The following is a 17,428-nucleotide window of genomic DNA, read 5'->3' on the forward strand; positions in this document are numbered from 1 at the left end:
AAGAGTTAAGAGCCAACTTAAAGAATTATTTGCTCATTATTTACATTAACTGCCTGAGACCAGCCTGCTTTCTCCTAAGCATACATTTTAAACCTTTCCTCCGCTTCTTTCTCTGCAGTTTAAGCTCTCAGGAAGCCACTGAAATGTTTCCACACTTGCAGTGAACACAGCAAAATGTACCCAGGTGTGGAATCACTATGTTGTATGCTTGAAACGAAGGTAACATTATACGTCAACTATAGTTCAATTTAGAAAATTTATTTGTTAGTGTTTTTATTTATTTTTGAGACAGAGACAGAGCGTGAGCAGGGGAGGGGCAGAGAGAGAGGGAGACACAGAATCCGAAGCAGGCTCCAGGCTCCGAGCTGTCAGCACGGAGCCCGGTGCGGGGCTTGAACTCATGGAGTGTGAGATCGTGACCTGAGCTACAGTCGGACGCTCAACCGACTGAGCCACCCAGGTGCCCACAATTTGGAAAATTTTTTAAAAAGAAACCACTGAGGGGCGCCTGGGTGTCTCAGTTGGTTAAGCTCGGTTGGTGGGTTGGAGCCTCACGTCCGGCTCTGTGCTGACAGCTCAGAGCCTGGAGCCTGCTTCTGATTCTGGGACTCCCTCTCTCTCTCTGCCCCTCCCCCACTCACACTCTGCCTCTCTCTTTCTCTCTCTCTCAAAAATAAATAAACATCTAAAAAAATTTTTACTAAAAAAAAAAGAAAGAAACCATTGAAATTGTTTCCTGGAATTTATTAGGAGTTCCTGATAGTTGCCACAACTCCTTGAAGACCGCGGAAAAACTTTTGTGTTCTTAGTCCCAGATCTCACGCTGGTTCTATTTTTAAAAAGGGGGGGGGGGTCGATAGTTCTCCCCCTCAGAACATCAGAACTAGAACAAGCTTGCCGACCTTAATGATAAAGCCCTCAAATTCCAGCACTGTTTGTAGGGCGCTGCCTTGAGTATGTGGGTGCCCTTAGGAGGGAGCCATGGAGGTGAACTGAACACTTGAACGGTTAGTTTTTAAACCTGTTTTTCCTGAGGCGACCAGGGAACTCATTGTAATACATCTGTCATAATTAAGACATCACTTGGGGTCCCAGATGTGAGAAATGGGACAGCCTGTGGATTATCGCTGTAAACTTTGGGCATAATGGAACATTCTGGTTGTGTGGGGAGATGATGCAACTCTACAGTGGAGAACACCCCCAGGCTGGTTAGTTCAGGGGGCTAAGTGCCCCAAATGCTGAGAGTCTCCCCAGTATGCTCCCCTTAGATCAACCCCCACGTTCATGGAATGATCCCGTCTACTGCTCGTGAGGCAACGGTCTATTGGTTGAACATCCACAACTTCCCAATTTATCCTAACCAGCCAGCCTTCCCAGCCGAGGACATAATCCACACATTGGCCTATACACGATGGCGGGGCCTGCTCAGGATCCTTGACTTTTCAGCCCAACGTGAGGAACCCAGAGAGGGGAACCTTCTATAGCGAACCTTCTATAGCAGGGGGTCGGCCAACTACAGCCTGCAGACCAAATCCAGTCCACGGTCTCTTTTTTGCAACTAAAATTTTTTTGGAACACAGCCACACCCGTTAGGTTACGCACTGCCTACGGCTGCTTGTTCCCACTACAGGGGCAGAGTTGAACAGTTGCAACAGAAAACCACACGGCCTGCACAGCCTAAAATGTTTACTATCTGGCCCTTTGGAGAAAAAAAAGAAAAAAGAGGGGATGACAAAAGCCATCAGAATATTTACAGAAGTTCCTGACGGCCTATGAGTCACGGTTTAGAAGGAACAGCGGCCTACTCAATTACCAGAAGGAAATGTGGGTTCAAGGCTCCACCAACAGACTGGGCTTTGTGAGGTCATGCAAATATTTTCCCCTCCCCCCACCTCGCCTTCCATTTCATTCATAGAATAGGATTAGTCATGGGTGGCAAATGCATGACAAATAATAAGCTGATACCCCCAACATATGCATCTTGAACACAGGACAAGAAGAATTACTATTTGTGATCTGAAGGGTAAGAGGTCCTCTCTGGGTATTGCAGTATTTTGTAGCAGGGACAGGAGGCGCTCCCAGTTAGCCAGCAGCACAGGACATGTTGTTTTCATTGGGTGCTAACGGAGCGCGGTGACCCGAGGCACTGAGCCGGTCCAGCCCCCGCAGGGTGACTCCAACCGCAGACAGTTTGTGATAAGGGTGATTCAGGTCGCCCCAGGCTGGGAGAGTCAAGGAATGGTTACTCATTTTTTAATCTTTTTTTTTTTTTTCTTTAAGTTTCTTTATTTGGGATACTGTGAGCCAGGGAGGGGCAGAGAGGGAGTGGGGGACAGTGGATCCGAAGCGGGCTCCACACTGTCAGTGCAGAGCCCGACGCGGGGCTCAAACTCATGAACCGTGAGATGGTGACCTGAGCCGAAATCGAGTCAGATGCTTAATCGACTGAGTCACCCAGGTACCCCTACTCATTTTTTTTTTTTTAAAAACATCAAGATGTGCATAGTGCCTGAGAGATAGGGTAGGACTTCAGAAAAAGGAAAAGGGAAGGGAGAACTTCCTTTGTTCTTTCCTTCCCTGAGCAGTAAAGCAAATACCGGGTATGTTCAGAGGACCATGGGAGAGACTGGTTCGTCTGGGCAAGAGGATGGTTCATGGGAATTACTGGGAAGATGGCTGGAAAGGTAAAGTTGAAGACAGATTAAGAAGGAACCTGAGAGCTATCTCTCCCTCCCTCCCTCTCTCTCTCTCTCAAAATTAATAAATAAACTTAAAGAAAAAGAACCCGAGTTCAAAACCCACAAGTTTGTATTTTATCCTAGACAAGCGGGAACCACTGAATGTTCTAGGGAAAATAGGAGATGATATCATGAATGTGGTATTTTAGAAACATTAATCTGGCCATGATATATAAAATGAATCAGAAGGATCTGAACTACAGAGGAACTGAAATTGAAACACAGGAAACAGTATGTATCATATTGATGGAAACATTGTTTTGATGGGGAAAAGAAACAACTCTTTCTCTTCGTTGTAACTTACGGTTTCCAATCTATGTGTCCCTGGTATCTCCTATATGTCTCATCATTGTTTTTCATACGTACTAAGTAAGCAAAGCCGGAACTAGCGAGGAAAACATTTCAAGAAAAACAGTTCAACCACAAAGGTCAGGTCTCGGTATGAGGTATCAGCCTTTTGTGAGATGTATGTATATCAGGTATAGTAGTTGGCCTTTAATTTCAAATCCCAAGCAGAGGGAAAGATTTTTATAGTTAACATAAGGAGGGTTATATTTTCTCTCTCTCGTGTGTGTGGATGTGAGAGAGAGAGAAAGAGAAAGAGAGAGAGAGAAACCCCAATTTCCTCACTTATAACCCCCAGGAAAGGCAGCTAAGGGTAGCCTTCCCTGCATCTGGTTTCATTAGAAATAACTGTGCCCATTCTAAGCGTCTGCGGTCCTCAAACTTGCCAGCACTCTGCCACTGGATGGGCTGCTGTCCCCTCACACACTGCCCGGGCCTCAGACATCTGTGTGCACGGTGACAGTACAGCTGGAGTGGGAGACAGAACGGAGCTGAGGTTGGAGATGCTGCTTTACAGCAGATGGGGGCGGGGGGGGGGGGTCTGAATTCCAGTCTTTTCTACCCAGGAGACCTGCTCAGGTTACCTGCTTTCTGAGCTGAAGGTTCCCACCCGTAAACCAGGGGTGATGAGGGGGCGCCTGGGTGGCCCAGTCAGTCAAGCGTCTGACTCTTGATTTCAGCTCAGGTCATGATCCCGGGGTCATGGGATCGAGACCCCGCATTGGGCTCCACACTGAGCATGCAGCCTGCTTAAGATTCTCTCTCTCTCTCTCTCTCTCTCTCTCCACCTCTCTCCCTCACTTCTCTCTCTCAAGTATTAATTAATTAAAAGGGAAAGAAATGGGGGTGATGAGTACCCACCTCGGGAGCCTCAACTAGGAAAACTCCTGCAAAATGCTTTGAACACCGTGACTGGGACGGGATAAGTCAGGCTGCCGTCCTTTGCTTTTTGGGGTGCAGTGACATGTGGCTGAGATAATCCAACTCAATCGCAGCTTTTTTTTTTTATTTGCTAGGTGACAGGCACTCCCTTAACTTGATTACCATATGCCTAATACACAGACTCTTTTCCCCCTTGGAGTACATCACCAGATTCCTAGAGGACCAGAGCTCTGGAGACTGAAAGTGCCCAGGGACTGGGCGGCAGCAGCCTGGCTACAGTGCTGCCTTCTGCGAAAGTTCCCAGCTGGCCCACCCAGCGGCACAAGCTCCCAGTGTCCTCAGAAGAGACAAGAGTCTGGGATCTGCAACCTTGAGTGGGAGACCTCAGAGGCCCCTCCCCCCAAGCTGTTGAGGACATTTCTTTGACTCACTCAAGAGCTAGAAGCCAGTCTGCTCACTTCTTTTTCTCCGTCCTCAAAGTCACATTAAAAAAAAAAAAAAAAATTAAATCATAATGGTCACTGTGGAAAACTTGGAAACTAGAAATTAAAAGGGGGGGGGGGGAGATATGCATGGATATAACCCCATGGCCCAAAGCTTCTTTCTACACCTCTGTTAATTCAGACTGTCTTCCAGGTTTTTCTATTCATACAACAAAAGTGAGATCACACTGTAAATACACTTGGTGCCCCGCATTTTTTTCCTTTTACCCCTTCACAGGGTATGAAATCTGTTTCTACAATAAAACTTTGAGCTCCGAGTGGGCTGAAACCACATCAGCCTCGACGTTGCCCCTTCTGTGTGCCTGGCACATAGTAGGTGCTTAATAAACAATGCGGAAAGGGGCGCCTGGGTGGCTCAGTCGGTTGAGCGTCCGACTTCGGCTCAGGTCACGATCTCACGGTCTGTGGGTTTGAGCCCCGCGTCAGGCTCTGTGCTGACAGCTCGGAGCCCGGAGCCTGCTTCGGATCCTGTGTCTCCTCCTCTCTCTGCCCCTCCCCTGCTCACACGCTGTCTCTCTCTCAAAAATAAATAAAGATGAAAAACAAAAAAATTTTTTAAATGCGGAAAGAGTGGATGCCTGCACGGCCTTACGAAGAAGAACCAATGGCTCAGCCACTCTCATTCTGTTGGAAACGCACGTCACCTCCAGTGTTCTGCCCCTGTGCCCCATATCAGATGCGTAGCCTCTTTCATACATGGTGCGTGTGGCTCTACGTCCCTACGGCGAATTCCCAAAAGTGTAATCGCGGGGTCAGAGTACTCACATTGTACGGCCTTGGATCCCTACTGCCAAATGGCTCTCCTCCTGTGATCTTACATCCTCCCCCTGTGATCTAGGAGATGGAAAAGCGTGAACTTCCTCCATGGAGTGAGTGCATGACTTAAGAGGAAATTGTAGAATCCCTCAGTAGGTGTCTCAATGAGGAATTAAGGGCCGGACTTGAAGCTCATTTGATATCTCGCAACCCCACACAGTACAGAGCATCTTCTTGAACTTTGATCAGTCTCCTTCTAACATCGTCTCCGTTGAAAAATGCCACGTAGTGCCGAATTTGGAGAAGTACCAGCTAACTCCCTAGCATCTCTATCTTCCAGAGTAGGAAACACCCCCCCCCCCATCTCCCAGGACGCAGCATAAAACCCAATCTTTCCATATAAACAGTGACCCACACCAAATCTGTGTCTCTGGCACCAAGTCTGTTTTGCTTGACTTGTCTATAAATATCTTCAGTTAAAAGTAAAAGTCCATAGCGGTTTCCAAATGTTCCAAATGTCTTTTTTTTTTCATACAAGCATGCATTAAAGATATACTGTTAACCTCAAAACACACACTTTTAGGAAAAGTTTTGCTCTTCCCAACATAAATCATCAAAATTGGGGTGCCTGGGGGGCTCAGTCAGTTAAGCGTCCGACTTCGGTTCAGGTCATGATCTCACAGTTCGTGAGTTCAAGCCCTGCGTCTGGCTCTGTGCTCACTGCTTGCTCAGAGCCTGGAGCCTGCTTCGGATTCTGTGTCTCCCTCTCTCTCTGTCCCTCCTCCACTCACATCCTGTCTCTCTCTCTCTCTCTCAAAAAATACATAAACATTTAAAAAATTAAAAACAAATAAATCAGCAAACTCTATCCCACATGAGTAAGTCTATCAGAGTATTTTGATTATTCCTCTCCCCCGCCCGCCCCTGCCCCCGCCCCGCCCCGCCCTGTAGGTCAAGGAAGTCATTTGTGAAAATGAAAACAGCTGTGTAGATCCTGATCCAGGAAGCCCCAAGCTCCCACTCTACGTGGCTAGCGTCCATTTGGAATCCAGCAGAAGCAAGCATCAACCTCCTTGCAGCCCTAAGTGCTGTATCCCAAGGCACATAAGAAACCCTGGATTCAAATCCCACCTCTGTCCCAGAACTGCTGTGTCAACATAACCTTCTGTGTCTTTGCTCCTCCATCTTCAAAATGGGTTTTTTTGTTTTCCTGCAATCTTCTGTGTTTCACAAGAACATTACAAAGACCTGAAGCATAAACATCGTTTGCGTGTTCCGAGAGGCAAAGCACCTCTCCAAATTCAGTGTATTTCTTTGTCATGACTTCTGTTTTGTTAACAGTCGGACACAGCACTGCTATCCGAATCTTCCCCACCCCTTGGTTTCTAACGGCAATGTTATCAGCATATCTCCTAACCTTTGGAATCATCTGTGATTGAAAAAAAAATCCATATGGCTCTTCACCATCAACTAATACTTAGCTGCTCTTTGCCTTATAACCTTTTTTATAAACACACACACACACACACACACACACACGCACACACACACAATAAGTTAGTCCAAACACTTTTCTTTGACTCAAAATAAACCACAGGCCTCCTGGATTCAACAGATAAAAATCTCAAAGCTCATGTTCACATCCATCCATGAGAGAAAGGTAATAGTTCAACATGTCACACAACAAGTCAATCAGAGGACCGTAAAATAAACACAGAAGTTCTGAAGTCCATGTTTCCAGTTTCCCTGTGATATGAACAAGACAGAATTTATGTGAGAAGAAAATGCCAAGGTGACATTTGGAATTACCATGTTTTGGGGGCGGGGAGGGGGTGCGGGAGGCCGACTTATAGGACCTCTTGCATTCTCTTTTGGAGCCGTGACCTTGCCAGATCTACAGCCCCATACGCATACGGGGTCCAGCCAAGTCACCACGGGGATCCAATAGCCTTGCCCATGGACTTCTGCCTCCCTCAGCAACTTAAAGGGAGTTTGCTGCTTGAGGAGATGGGCTCGTGGGGAGAATCAGAAAGCCAGCTCTCTCAAGAAACTTCTTGAGTTAAGAGGAATGGACTATGGGGGAAGGGGCTGGAAGCGGGGCCCACCAAGAACAGAGGGCTAACATGAGGGTACCCCGGCCACTAGAGGCACACTGGCCACGTCCCCTTATTCCTAAGCCACGGACAGTGTCAGGGTCTGCTTGCTGCACAGAGGCAGAGCCACTGGGCCCGGTCTACTCCAGAGGAGCCCTCCTGCAGCCCGTGACACCCCCCCACTGTTGCACCTGCTGAGCCAGGGGATGGCAGCAGAGGAGTGCCCGCTCCCACCTACGGGAGCTCCCGAACTGACCCAGCTCTAGCCCTTTTCATGGCATCTTCACATTCTCCCAACCTCCACAGAGTTGCTTCTAGACCAGGACTTCATGAGACGTGTTCTGCAGAATGTATTATTTTACTGAGCTCCTGATATCACAGCTTCATGGAGGAGTGGACCAGGCCGAGAGCGTTATGAGTAATTATGCCTCTAGCATTGTGTTCGCTGAGGTGCAGATCTGCAAAGGTCTCCTGTGACCCACAGCTGCCATCTACACCTTCTCTCCCAGGTGCTTTGGAGCCCGTGGCCCCACAGGCAGGATTCCCTTCTCCCATTCATTCTCCTTCCTCCTCCTCCTTCTCCTTGGTGAACACCCTGTGTTGCAACCTCCTCAATTCCCTGGAGCCCTAACCAATCCACCATAAGTCTACCCTGAAACTCTGTCCCCTTGAATGAACCCTGGAACCACTCTGGACTTCAGCGTCTTTTTCTGACAGAGAGGGGCAGGAGCGGCTCTTCTCCAAAGTTCTTTCCGGCGAAGAAAATAAATATTCTATATTTTATCTTCTTAAAACTTTGTGCCCTGTGCCTTTGACAGAAATAACTCTCCAGGCTTGCCTGTTAAAGGAATCTGGAACATTCAGCACGCCAGAAGAGTCCCCCAGGTCTAGCCTTTTCTTCCTTGGTATCTATGGGACATTGCATGGCCTGGAGGCAACACTGGTTTCAAGAGGGACGTCTCAGCCTTCCAACTGGCATTCGGGTGCTCTGGATGAATCCTAAGGCCTTTTTCAGAGTGACGAGCCCAGGATTTTGCAAGTACAAAGCTCACGCTGATGAACACAGGCCCAGACAGCAGGAGAGAAAAGCCATTGTTGATTGAACACCCCAAAACAGATACGAACTTTACAAACGGTGGCTCTCCGGTTGATGTCAGTGCCAGGGTGCTGGCGTCATCCAGAGAAGGGCAGGGTGAGTCAGCCAGTTCTCTACCATCAGCCCAACCCCGGGAAGCATCCCACGGCGCCCGGATGCTGTCAGGTAAGACGAAGACCATCTGGTAACGTGAGGTTCTGAATACCCCACCTGGCTGTCGGGAAATGGAATTCCACAGATCAGGACCCTAATCCTAAGAATGACCACTGACCGCCCGCATCCTGCCCCTCGGCTGACAATTCTGGAAACGGAGCCTCTGGGCCATGTTATCATTTAGCAAGGCTCTCCCTGAGCTGGCCTTTGGATTGCCACGTCTTGGGCTCACCGTGTTCCCTGTCAGGGATGTGTCACCATGCAGATGGCAGTCTGAGAACAGGCCAGGGTGTATGGGATGCTGCCACATCTCTGTGTTCATTCTGCAGAATTACCGTAGCTCCAGGGTGACAGTCCCACAAGTAAAATCTTCATCGCCACCGCCTGCCTGTCTTAACACTTCAGAGTCACTTTTTTCATTTTTGAGCGTATTCGCTCGCTACCCGTCTGAAAAAATTGCGAAGGCTCATGTGTGTGTGTGTGTGTGTGTGTGTGTGTGTGTGTTATATGGTTTACATCGAAAGAGCTTTTAAAAACCACAAAGTGTATTTTTGGAAGTCGTCACTCAGGTATGGGTGGTTGGGGACTACAGAGTTTCTGAAATCGTTTGGATTCCAGAAACCACTCTAAGCACACCTCTTGCCTTGTCTCCCTCTCAGCACACTGAATCCACTCGATAGAAAAGGGAGGATTGTTCTGATGGAGTGATTTCAGAGAGCGAGAAGGAGCCACACCTTAAAAGCCCCTACCTGAAGCTGATGACTTACCCACTATTGCCAAGTATCTAAAATCGGGTGCCCTACGTTCATACTACTGTGTAAGTGACTAACCTCACAAGGTCATTCCCTGGAACAAGGCTGGAGAGAAGCAGGGATCCATGTGTCCCCCCAAGAGGTAGAAAGGTGTGTTATGGGGGCGTGTCCTAAGGGGCAGGGAGGAAGCAAGGCAAAAGGAACAGACTGAGAGCACCCAGAACAAGGAGGCCGTTGCACTATTTTTTTTCTAGACGTGACCCTGCTTCTTCTTCGTTTGTCTGTAAAAAGAGGGGCGTCCCATGACAGTGACCTTCCAAGGAAGAATAACTCATCCACTCTTGGCTTAACTGGTGTCCGAGCAGAGCCACTGTGGAGAGGCTCCTTGGCCAAACCCATCTCTATCTCCCGGCATTCCTGGGGGAGAGCGGAATGAGCACAGCTGAGACCATCAGTGCCATCACGGAAGCAGCACTAACACGGACACAGGGGGTGCCGGCTCATTCTCCCCAGCCAGGTGTCCAGGCTGGCGAGGCCATCTGGGTTAGGAAATGTGTGCTCTAAAGCCTGCTGGGGGAAGCCCGTTTTGGTGGGGAGCTAAAAATCAGCCAGCCTCAAGAAGTCTCTTCAGCCCTGGCCCCCATCAAGGTGCGGGGCCTTGGAAATGGACTATTTCCCCTTATGAACAGCCCTGAGAACACGAATGCGTCCACATTCAACAGCCTGTGGGCCAGGGGCCAGTGAACAAGTCAGCTCCAACGGGAAGCACAGGAAAAAAAGACTGGGAAGAAACGAGATTTTGGTTTCAGGTTTCCAAAAACCTAAAGATATAAAGCAAAAATGAAACCCTTTTAAGAAATGCCCATCTAAACTGTAACCACTATACCTTTAAAATTCTTTGTATACCGATGAAAGCGGTAACAAACGTGAAAGATGAATGCAAATTGTGCCAAATGATAACACGGTCTCTTTGAAAAAAGGTAGCTCCAAAATTTGAAAGATCAGTGAAAACCCACTGTGGGTGAAGATGTAAAGAGACATTCTCGTTCAGTGTTGATGGGGGTGTTAGTGAGTCCTGTCATTTTTGGAGGGATACTTAGCAATATTTATTAAAGCTGAAACGCTCATGGGCTTTGACCCCACAAATTTCATTGCAGGGATTCACTGTCTAGAAATGCACAATTGTGCAAAAATATGCATGTACAAGAATTCTTTCAGCATCACTGGCAATAGAGGAAAACTGGAAAGAACTCCACGTCCATCAAAAAGGGATCGATTGGTCAATCCTAGTGCATTTGTATAATGGAAACTTACAGGTGTGTGTGTGTGTGTGTGTTTTAATAGGTTCCACGCCCAACGTGGGGCTTGAAACTCACAACCTCGAGATCAAAAGTCACGACTTCACCGACTGAGCCAACCAGGCGCCCCAAAACTTGCAGCTTTTAAAAGAAACAAGGAAACCGAGGTGCTTACGAGAATAGATGCTCGGAGAGAATAGCGCAGTGCAAACTGAAGACCAAGCCTATTTTTTGTAAGATAGTAGAAGATATGTATATATATGCACACACAAAAATCTTTGATGGGTGGATCACTAGGGACTTGAAACTTTCCATGATAGCATTTCTAAATTTGTTAGGATTTCGTGTTCTTATTTTTTAACATTGAACAATAACTTGTAATCAGAATTGGAAAAGTGAATGCCCACATCTTCACATTTAATTATCTCTCACGCTCGCTGTCTTTGCCCCTCATGCTGGAGGGGCATTAAGAACTGTGTTTCTTAGAGCTTCTAGAGAATAGTGGCTATGGGCTAGGTCTTTTCATCTCTGCAATTCCATGGTAAATGGCTCAAACTTACAACTCTTCAAATACCTTCACATTAAAGTTACTTTGTGCTTGAGAAGCGGCCAGTGTCATAGACAATGCAGGGCTGTGAGTTGGGAGTGTCGCTCCCACAAATTTTCTTCCCATGTTTCAGTTTTGTCATCTGTAAGACTAAGGGTTGAGGGCACCTGGGTGGCTCAGTTGGTTAAGCATACGACTTCAGATGAGGTCACGATCTCACTGTTCGTGAGTTCGAGCCCCGCGTCAGGCTCTGTGCTGACAGCTCAGAGCCCGGAGCCTGCTTCGGATTCTGTGTCTCCCTCTCTCTTTGCCCCTCCCTCACTCATGCTTGCACTCTCTCGCTTTCTCTCTCGTGCGCAAAAATAAATAAACGTTAAAAAAATTTTTAAAAAATAAAATAAGATTAAGGGCTTGAAGAGAATCATCTCTTATATTCTTTCATATGAAGACCTTGGTCGCTCCCTGACCAGACCCTCCACGAAAGAGATACCCAGTGGGCATTTGCTAAAATATGAAACAGAGACAGGGCCCGAATTCAGGACACCATGGGAAAAGGAAAAACTGAGAAAAGTCTTAACCGGCATCATCTGGAGTTAGTGTAGAGTCAGCCAAAGGAAAAGAGCAAAAAGGCTTTATTGCACTGGGAGAAAAGCACATTTTTGAGGTTCTCCACTAGAGAACTGAATGTTTGGAAATATGTAGGGACGGTTTGGGCTGTCACAATAATGGAGAGAAGGCGGAAGCGACCAGCATTTAGCGGGTGGGGCAGAGGTGCTAAACCTGCCACAGGGACCAGGACAGCCGCCCAGCAGTCCCATCCACGCAGCCCTCGGACTAACACTGACAACTGCTGGCCCACCAGCCATCAGCTTCCGTACCTGTCCAAAGGCCTGGTGCCAGGGGCCAGCGCTAGGTGCTGGGGGAGGTGACGGGCAAAGGAAAACAAGGTGGCAAGACGGCCAAGATACCAGCCACACAGCCCACCCTCTGCACGCTCCTCTACCCACCCCCCCCAAAGTGGTCATTCTGGATCTTCTACTCTAATCGTACTTTCCCTTTAACACACACTGATAAATACTTAAAACTCCTTGGAGGATACATCTCTATAGTTACATGCCTGATTAAATCCTAACTATAAAAGAGGATTTGGGCCCGGTAGGTCCAAGGCCTTCGTATTATGTCTTGGAGCCCATTCTCCCTCTTGCCAAGTTTAAGGCCACCATTGTCTGCTGTAAGCTCCGAGAAACAAAGACCTCACGTGCCATTTTTTGTACAGCATTCCTAGCACCCAGAACAAGGGCTGGCATATAGTAGGTGCTCAGTTAAAAAAATCTTAATGAATAGGTGAACGAATGAGGTAGCGGGAAAGGCACAGTTTTAGGAGGCAGTCAGGATGGGTTAGCTATTTATAAGCCATATGGTCCTTGGCAACTCACTTGGCCTTCATGAGCCTCCTCTTCTGGGGAGAACAGCAACTACCACCTTCCAGGGCTTTGGGGAAGATGGGGGTAATATACAGAAGACGTCCAGCATGTCTGGATCATAGCAGCTTCTCAGAAAATGGGAACTAATGGTACACTATTATTAACCACACCATTATTGGCGCCCCCGGGTGGCTCAGTCGGTTAAGCTCTTGATTTTGGCTCAGGTTGCGATCTCACGGTTCGTGGGATCGAGCCCCATGTTGGGCTCTGCACTGACAGTGCGGAGCCTGCTTGGGATTCTCTCTCTCTCTCTCTCTCTCTCTCTCTCTCTCTCTCTCCTTTTCTGTCCTTTCTCTCTGCCCCTCCCCTGCTCTCTCTCTCTCTCTCAAAACAAATAAACTTAAAAAAAATCCTTTAAAAAAATAACACCCTTATTAATAACTCCAACTCCTGCCACAGCTCACATCTGTTACGATCGTAATTACAAAAGTTACACAATTCAGTTCAACTGGCCCTTTAGGAGCTACCGGTTAATAACCAACATCAGCTAGAGCCTCTTCTTTAAAGCACAATGTTTCTCCTTTCCCCTTCCACGCAACTTTGCTCAGAACAGTATCAGCTACTCCATTGTTTCCAGACATCGGTAAAGGGCCCGCCCGTAAAGACGCGTGCAGCAGAAACACAGGAAGACCAGTCAGGGAGAACCAGCAAGTCTGTGGGCAGTTCTGGCTCCGTCCCAGCCCCAGCAGTCAAGGTGTCATTCTGATTAGGCCTCCAGACGCCTGAGCCTGTTCACCAAGGCAAATCCACAGGGCACAGTGGTTGCAAGCACGGAATCTGGAGCCAGAGGCTGAGCTCCAGATCCTGGTTCTCCACTCTTTTTTTTTTTTTTTTTTTAATTTTTTTTTTTCAACGTTTATTTTTATTTTGGGGACAGAGAGAGACAGAGCATGAACGGGGGAGGGGCAGAGAGAGAGGGAGACACAGAATCGGAAACAGGCTCCAGGCTCTGAGCCATCAGCCCAGAGCCCGACGCGGGGCTCGAACTCACGGACCGCGAGATCGTGACCTGGCTGAAGTCGGACGCTTAACCGACTGCGCCACCCAGGCGCCCCTGAAGCTGGACATTTAACTGACTGAGCCACCCAGACGCCCCTCTCCACTCTTAATTGTATAACCTCAGGCAAGTTGCTTAACCACTTGAAACCTCAGTCTTCTCATCTGGAAAATGGGAACAAATATCAGCGCCTCCTTGGGGAAAGGGGGAAGGAACCAGAAGACTGTACTTCTGTTGGCTCTGTGGAAAATCACAGAAATCAACCAGCCCATCGGGAGAGACCCCACCAGAACTTCTTCCCATGGAGACCGCCTTTCCCACATTCTTTCATTTTTGTTCCTTGACACAATCAGCTTGAATCCTCTCTGAGGTACGGAGGAAGAATTAGCTAGCGATGCGGAACAGACGCAGAGTGCTAGACACAGAGTAGGTCTTCAATAAATATTTGCTGAGTGACTGCCTGAAGGGTGGATTCGTACGTTGAAAGGCTGACAGTCCGTTGCACTTGGTTGACCCAACAAACTAAGTACGGACTGAGGTAAAGTGACGCTCGTGGTCACTTTTGAAACCGAGGCCTGGAATTTGTGTTCATGGAAATTGCTGTTAGGGTTACCTTCTCTTTCAGTTGGGACACACCTCAGCCGGAAAGTACGGGGCATTTAACTGTGGGCAGATAATCCAGAGAGGGTCTGAGACATTTATCCACCAGAGCACATCCCGCGATGCCCCCTTAGGTATAAGAATTTGTGCCACAAAAATTAACAAGCCCACGTGAGCTCCACAGAGGCCAGCCCTCACTCGTCACGTTCATTGCCCGATCGTGTGGGCCTACAGGGTGCATCAGACAGTAAGTGCTCAATAAATGCAGGTTTAATGAACAATCACATGGACCAAAAAAATAAATAAATAAAAATGAACGAAGACACAGAATAATCAAAAGGGGGGGGGGGGGACAGTTATTGCAGAGTCTCGATCAGAACTGAAGTTTTCGGAAGCCCCGTCCCGGAGCCTCGGCTGCTTGTCTAGACAGCTTTTAGAAGGGGCGGGAGACGCGGGTACAGAGAACCGGGGGAGAGGGAGATCTGGGAGAAATGAGAAGTGGACGCAGGTGAGTTTGTAGGGGGATGTGAAGCTCAATCAGGACATCTGTCGTGCTTGCACGAACACTACTGTCACTCTGAGAGTGACCAGGATATCTGGAGGAAGGGGTGGAGCCTTGGAACATCAGATCAGACACCTATAGCCCCTATTGCTTCCACAAGCTGGGCTCTCAAGGCTGTTCCTCTTTCAGAAACACCCACTGTTTTCTAGATCTCCTGCCGTCTGCCTCCCTTCGCTTTGCCTTCACCCAGGCTGGCTCTCTGGGCCTGGAGGGCTCAGCTTCCTCGTCCCCGTGTTAGAAACGTGAAGGGTACATTTGTGGAGACAGCCACTTGGGCTCTCTCCCTATTGAGGGACTCCCTTTCCTCCTGAGATAAGCACACTGTTCTCTCCCAAAACTCAGCATGTGGGTCCGCCGTGGACACGAACTGCCTCTTTGATGCACTTTTAACAAGTGTTTTTACAATGCGCTTCTCGGAAAATTGCCCCGTTCCTTCTGTACTCAGCAGGGAGGCACCACGTGAACTGAGAGCTTGGCTATTATGCTCGTGGATAATTTGAGTTTCAAGTGCAGCCTTCGCACGCTTGAAAACAAATAATTTACCGAAAAGTTATCCAGCTGCCCTCCCAATCTGCCGGCTACTTCGCCTCGGGGGTGGCGCTCCCTCGGCTTGCCGTGAGCCTCAGTGAACAGAACCATCAAGATCTCTCTAGGTCCCGGCCAATGACGGCAGCACAGAATTTTGGCTGACCTGGCCCTGGAGAAGACAAAGCCCTTAAATAGAGATTAGCCATGCTCATTCCAGCCCCACTCACAGCCAAGAGTCACAAAGTCGGTATTTGCTGAGGGGAAAAGGACAAAAGGAAACAAATTTCGTTTGCAAGCTCTCCAAACAGGCTAGAAAAAGTAATTCCCTACTGCTCGCCCTCCCCGCATCCTGTCACAAGAAGGCTAAGCTACTATGGCCCGATGTTGAGGAAATCTCAACATTTTGGTCTCTGTCTCACAAAGGATCAGTTGGCGCTCTGACGACGGGGTGCAGAAAAGAGTTGTGCAGTTGTGCTTCAAAAAAGCAACAGGGCCATTTTAAATGACTTTATGGTGACAGAGTGACAATGACACTTGCTACTTCAGAGCAATAAAAGCGTGAGAAACCTGAGAAGGGGAACTCCTAAAAAGTTGCACTATTCCGGGGTGCCTGGGTGGCTCAGTCGGTTAAGCGTCTGACTTTGGCTCAGGCCACGATCTCGCGGTTCACGGGTTCGAGCCCCACGTCGGGCTCTGGGCTGACAGCTCGGAGCCTGGAGCCTGCTTCGGATTCTGTGTCTCCCCTTCTCTCTGCCCCTCCCCTGCTCATGCTCTGTCTCTCTCTGTTTCTCAATAATAAATAAACGTTAAAAAAAAATTGCACTATTCCTTGATAACGTACTGAGGACCCGGATCCAAACAAACATCCCCCTGTTTAAAAAAAAAAAAAAAAGTTTATTCATTAAAAGAGAGTGCGAGCTGGGGAGAGGCAGAGGTGGGGCGGAAGGGAGAGACACAGAATCCGAAGCAGGCTCCAGGCTCTGAGCTGTCAGCACAGCGCCCGACGGCGGGGCTCGAACCCGCGAACCGCGAGATCGTGGCCTGAGCCAAAGTCGGACGCTTAACCGACTGAGCCACCCGGGCGCCCCTCCCCCCCAAAACACCCTTTTAATCAGAGTGAATTTAAATCTGCGCTGAAACCATCAGCCTTCAGGGTACAACAGCAGCATATTTCTTTTGGAAGAGACCTGAGGATCATCCAGTTCACGACTGTTACTTTACAGGCAGGAAGACGAGGCCCCGCGAGATTCAGAGACCTCCTCCAGGACACGCGGAGGCTGGGGCGGCCCCAGGGCGGGGACTCCGGCCGCCTGGTCCAGCTCTCCCTCCTTATGCCTCCGGTACCTGCTGGGCGCTCCGTGGGCCACAGTGCGCGGTTCAGGCAGCTGCACAGAGCGAGCGCTCTTGCCAACGGAGTCACTTCTCACTCCGGCGTCCCTGCGGGGCAGAGGGGACCACATCCCTCGGCCTGAGCCCAAGGCCGGGCCACCAGCTCAAAGGGGACCGTGTGCCGAGCCAGCGAGGGGCACGTCCGCACAGGGGGCGGGGGATGGGGACATCAGGCTCAGGACTGTCAGCCCCCGCGGCGGGAGGGGGACACACTGAAAACCCTCCCAGGCAGCTGCGAAGGAACCCAGAGGTGACCCTCGAGGCCCAGTCAGTGCTGGAATTCTCCCGAGAGCCCACAGCACATGCATCCAGAATCCGCCATTCACGTTCCTTCTGTCCTTTCTCTAGAAAGCCAGACTGCTTCGAGATGGGCAGATGGGGGTGGGGCTTCCTTCTCTTGCATTTTGTCCTAAGAGACAAGGACATCCCAGGTACACCTTTCCGGAGCGTTCCCGCGGAGCTGTGCAGGCTGCGCGTAACAGGACTGCCGCCCCCAAACGACAGGCTCAAAAGGTCAGAGCCAAATGCTAAGTGCCCTGATTAAATCCGAACATCCCTTCTGCGGTGGACGGGCGCTGTTTAATCTGTGTGGATCCGGCCATCCATGGGCAGCCCTCTCCCTCTTCAGAAAACTGAAAGGAAACATCTAAATAGCATCCGACACCTAGTTTCTTCGTGTACGACAAATGTCAATGATATGCAAAC

At 49.0% G+C, this 17,428-nt stretch overlaps 1 protein-coding gene across 3 annotated transcripts in view; it reads right to left on the reverse strand.

The window, feature by feature from the left end:
* FOXN3 (forkhead box N3) overlaps nucleotides 1–17,428 on the reverse strand; it is a 400,702-nt gene that overhangs the window by 247,504 nt on the left and 135,770 nt on the right. The gene's annotated exons all lie outside the window — the stretch shown is intronic.

Source organism: Prionailurus bengalensis, chromosome B3, assembly GCF_016509475.1.
Source record: "Prionailurus bengalensis isolate Pbe53 chromosome B3, Fcat_Pben_1.1_paternal_pri, whole genome shotgun sequence".
NCBI classification, from domain to species: domain Eukaryota; kingdom Metazoa; phylum Chordata; class Mammalia; order Carnivora; family Felidae; genus Prionailurus; species Prionailurus bengalensis.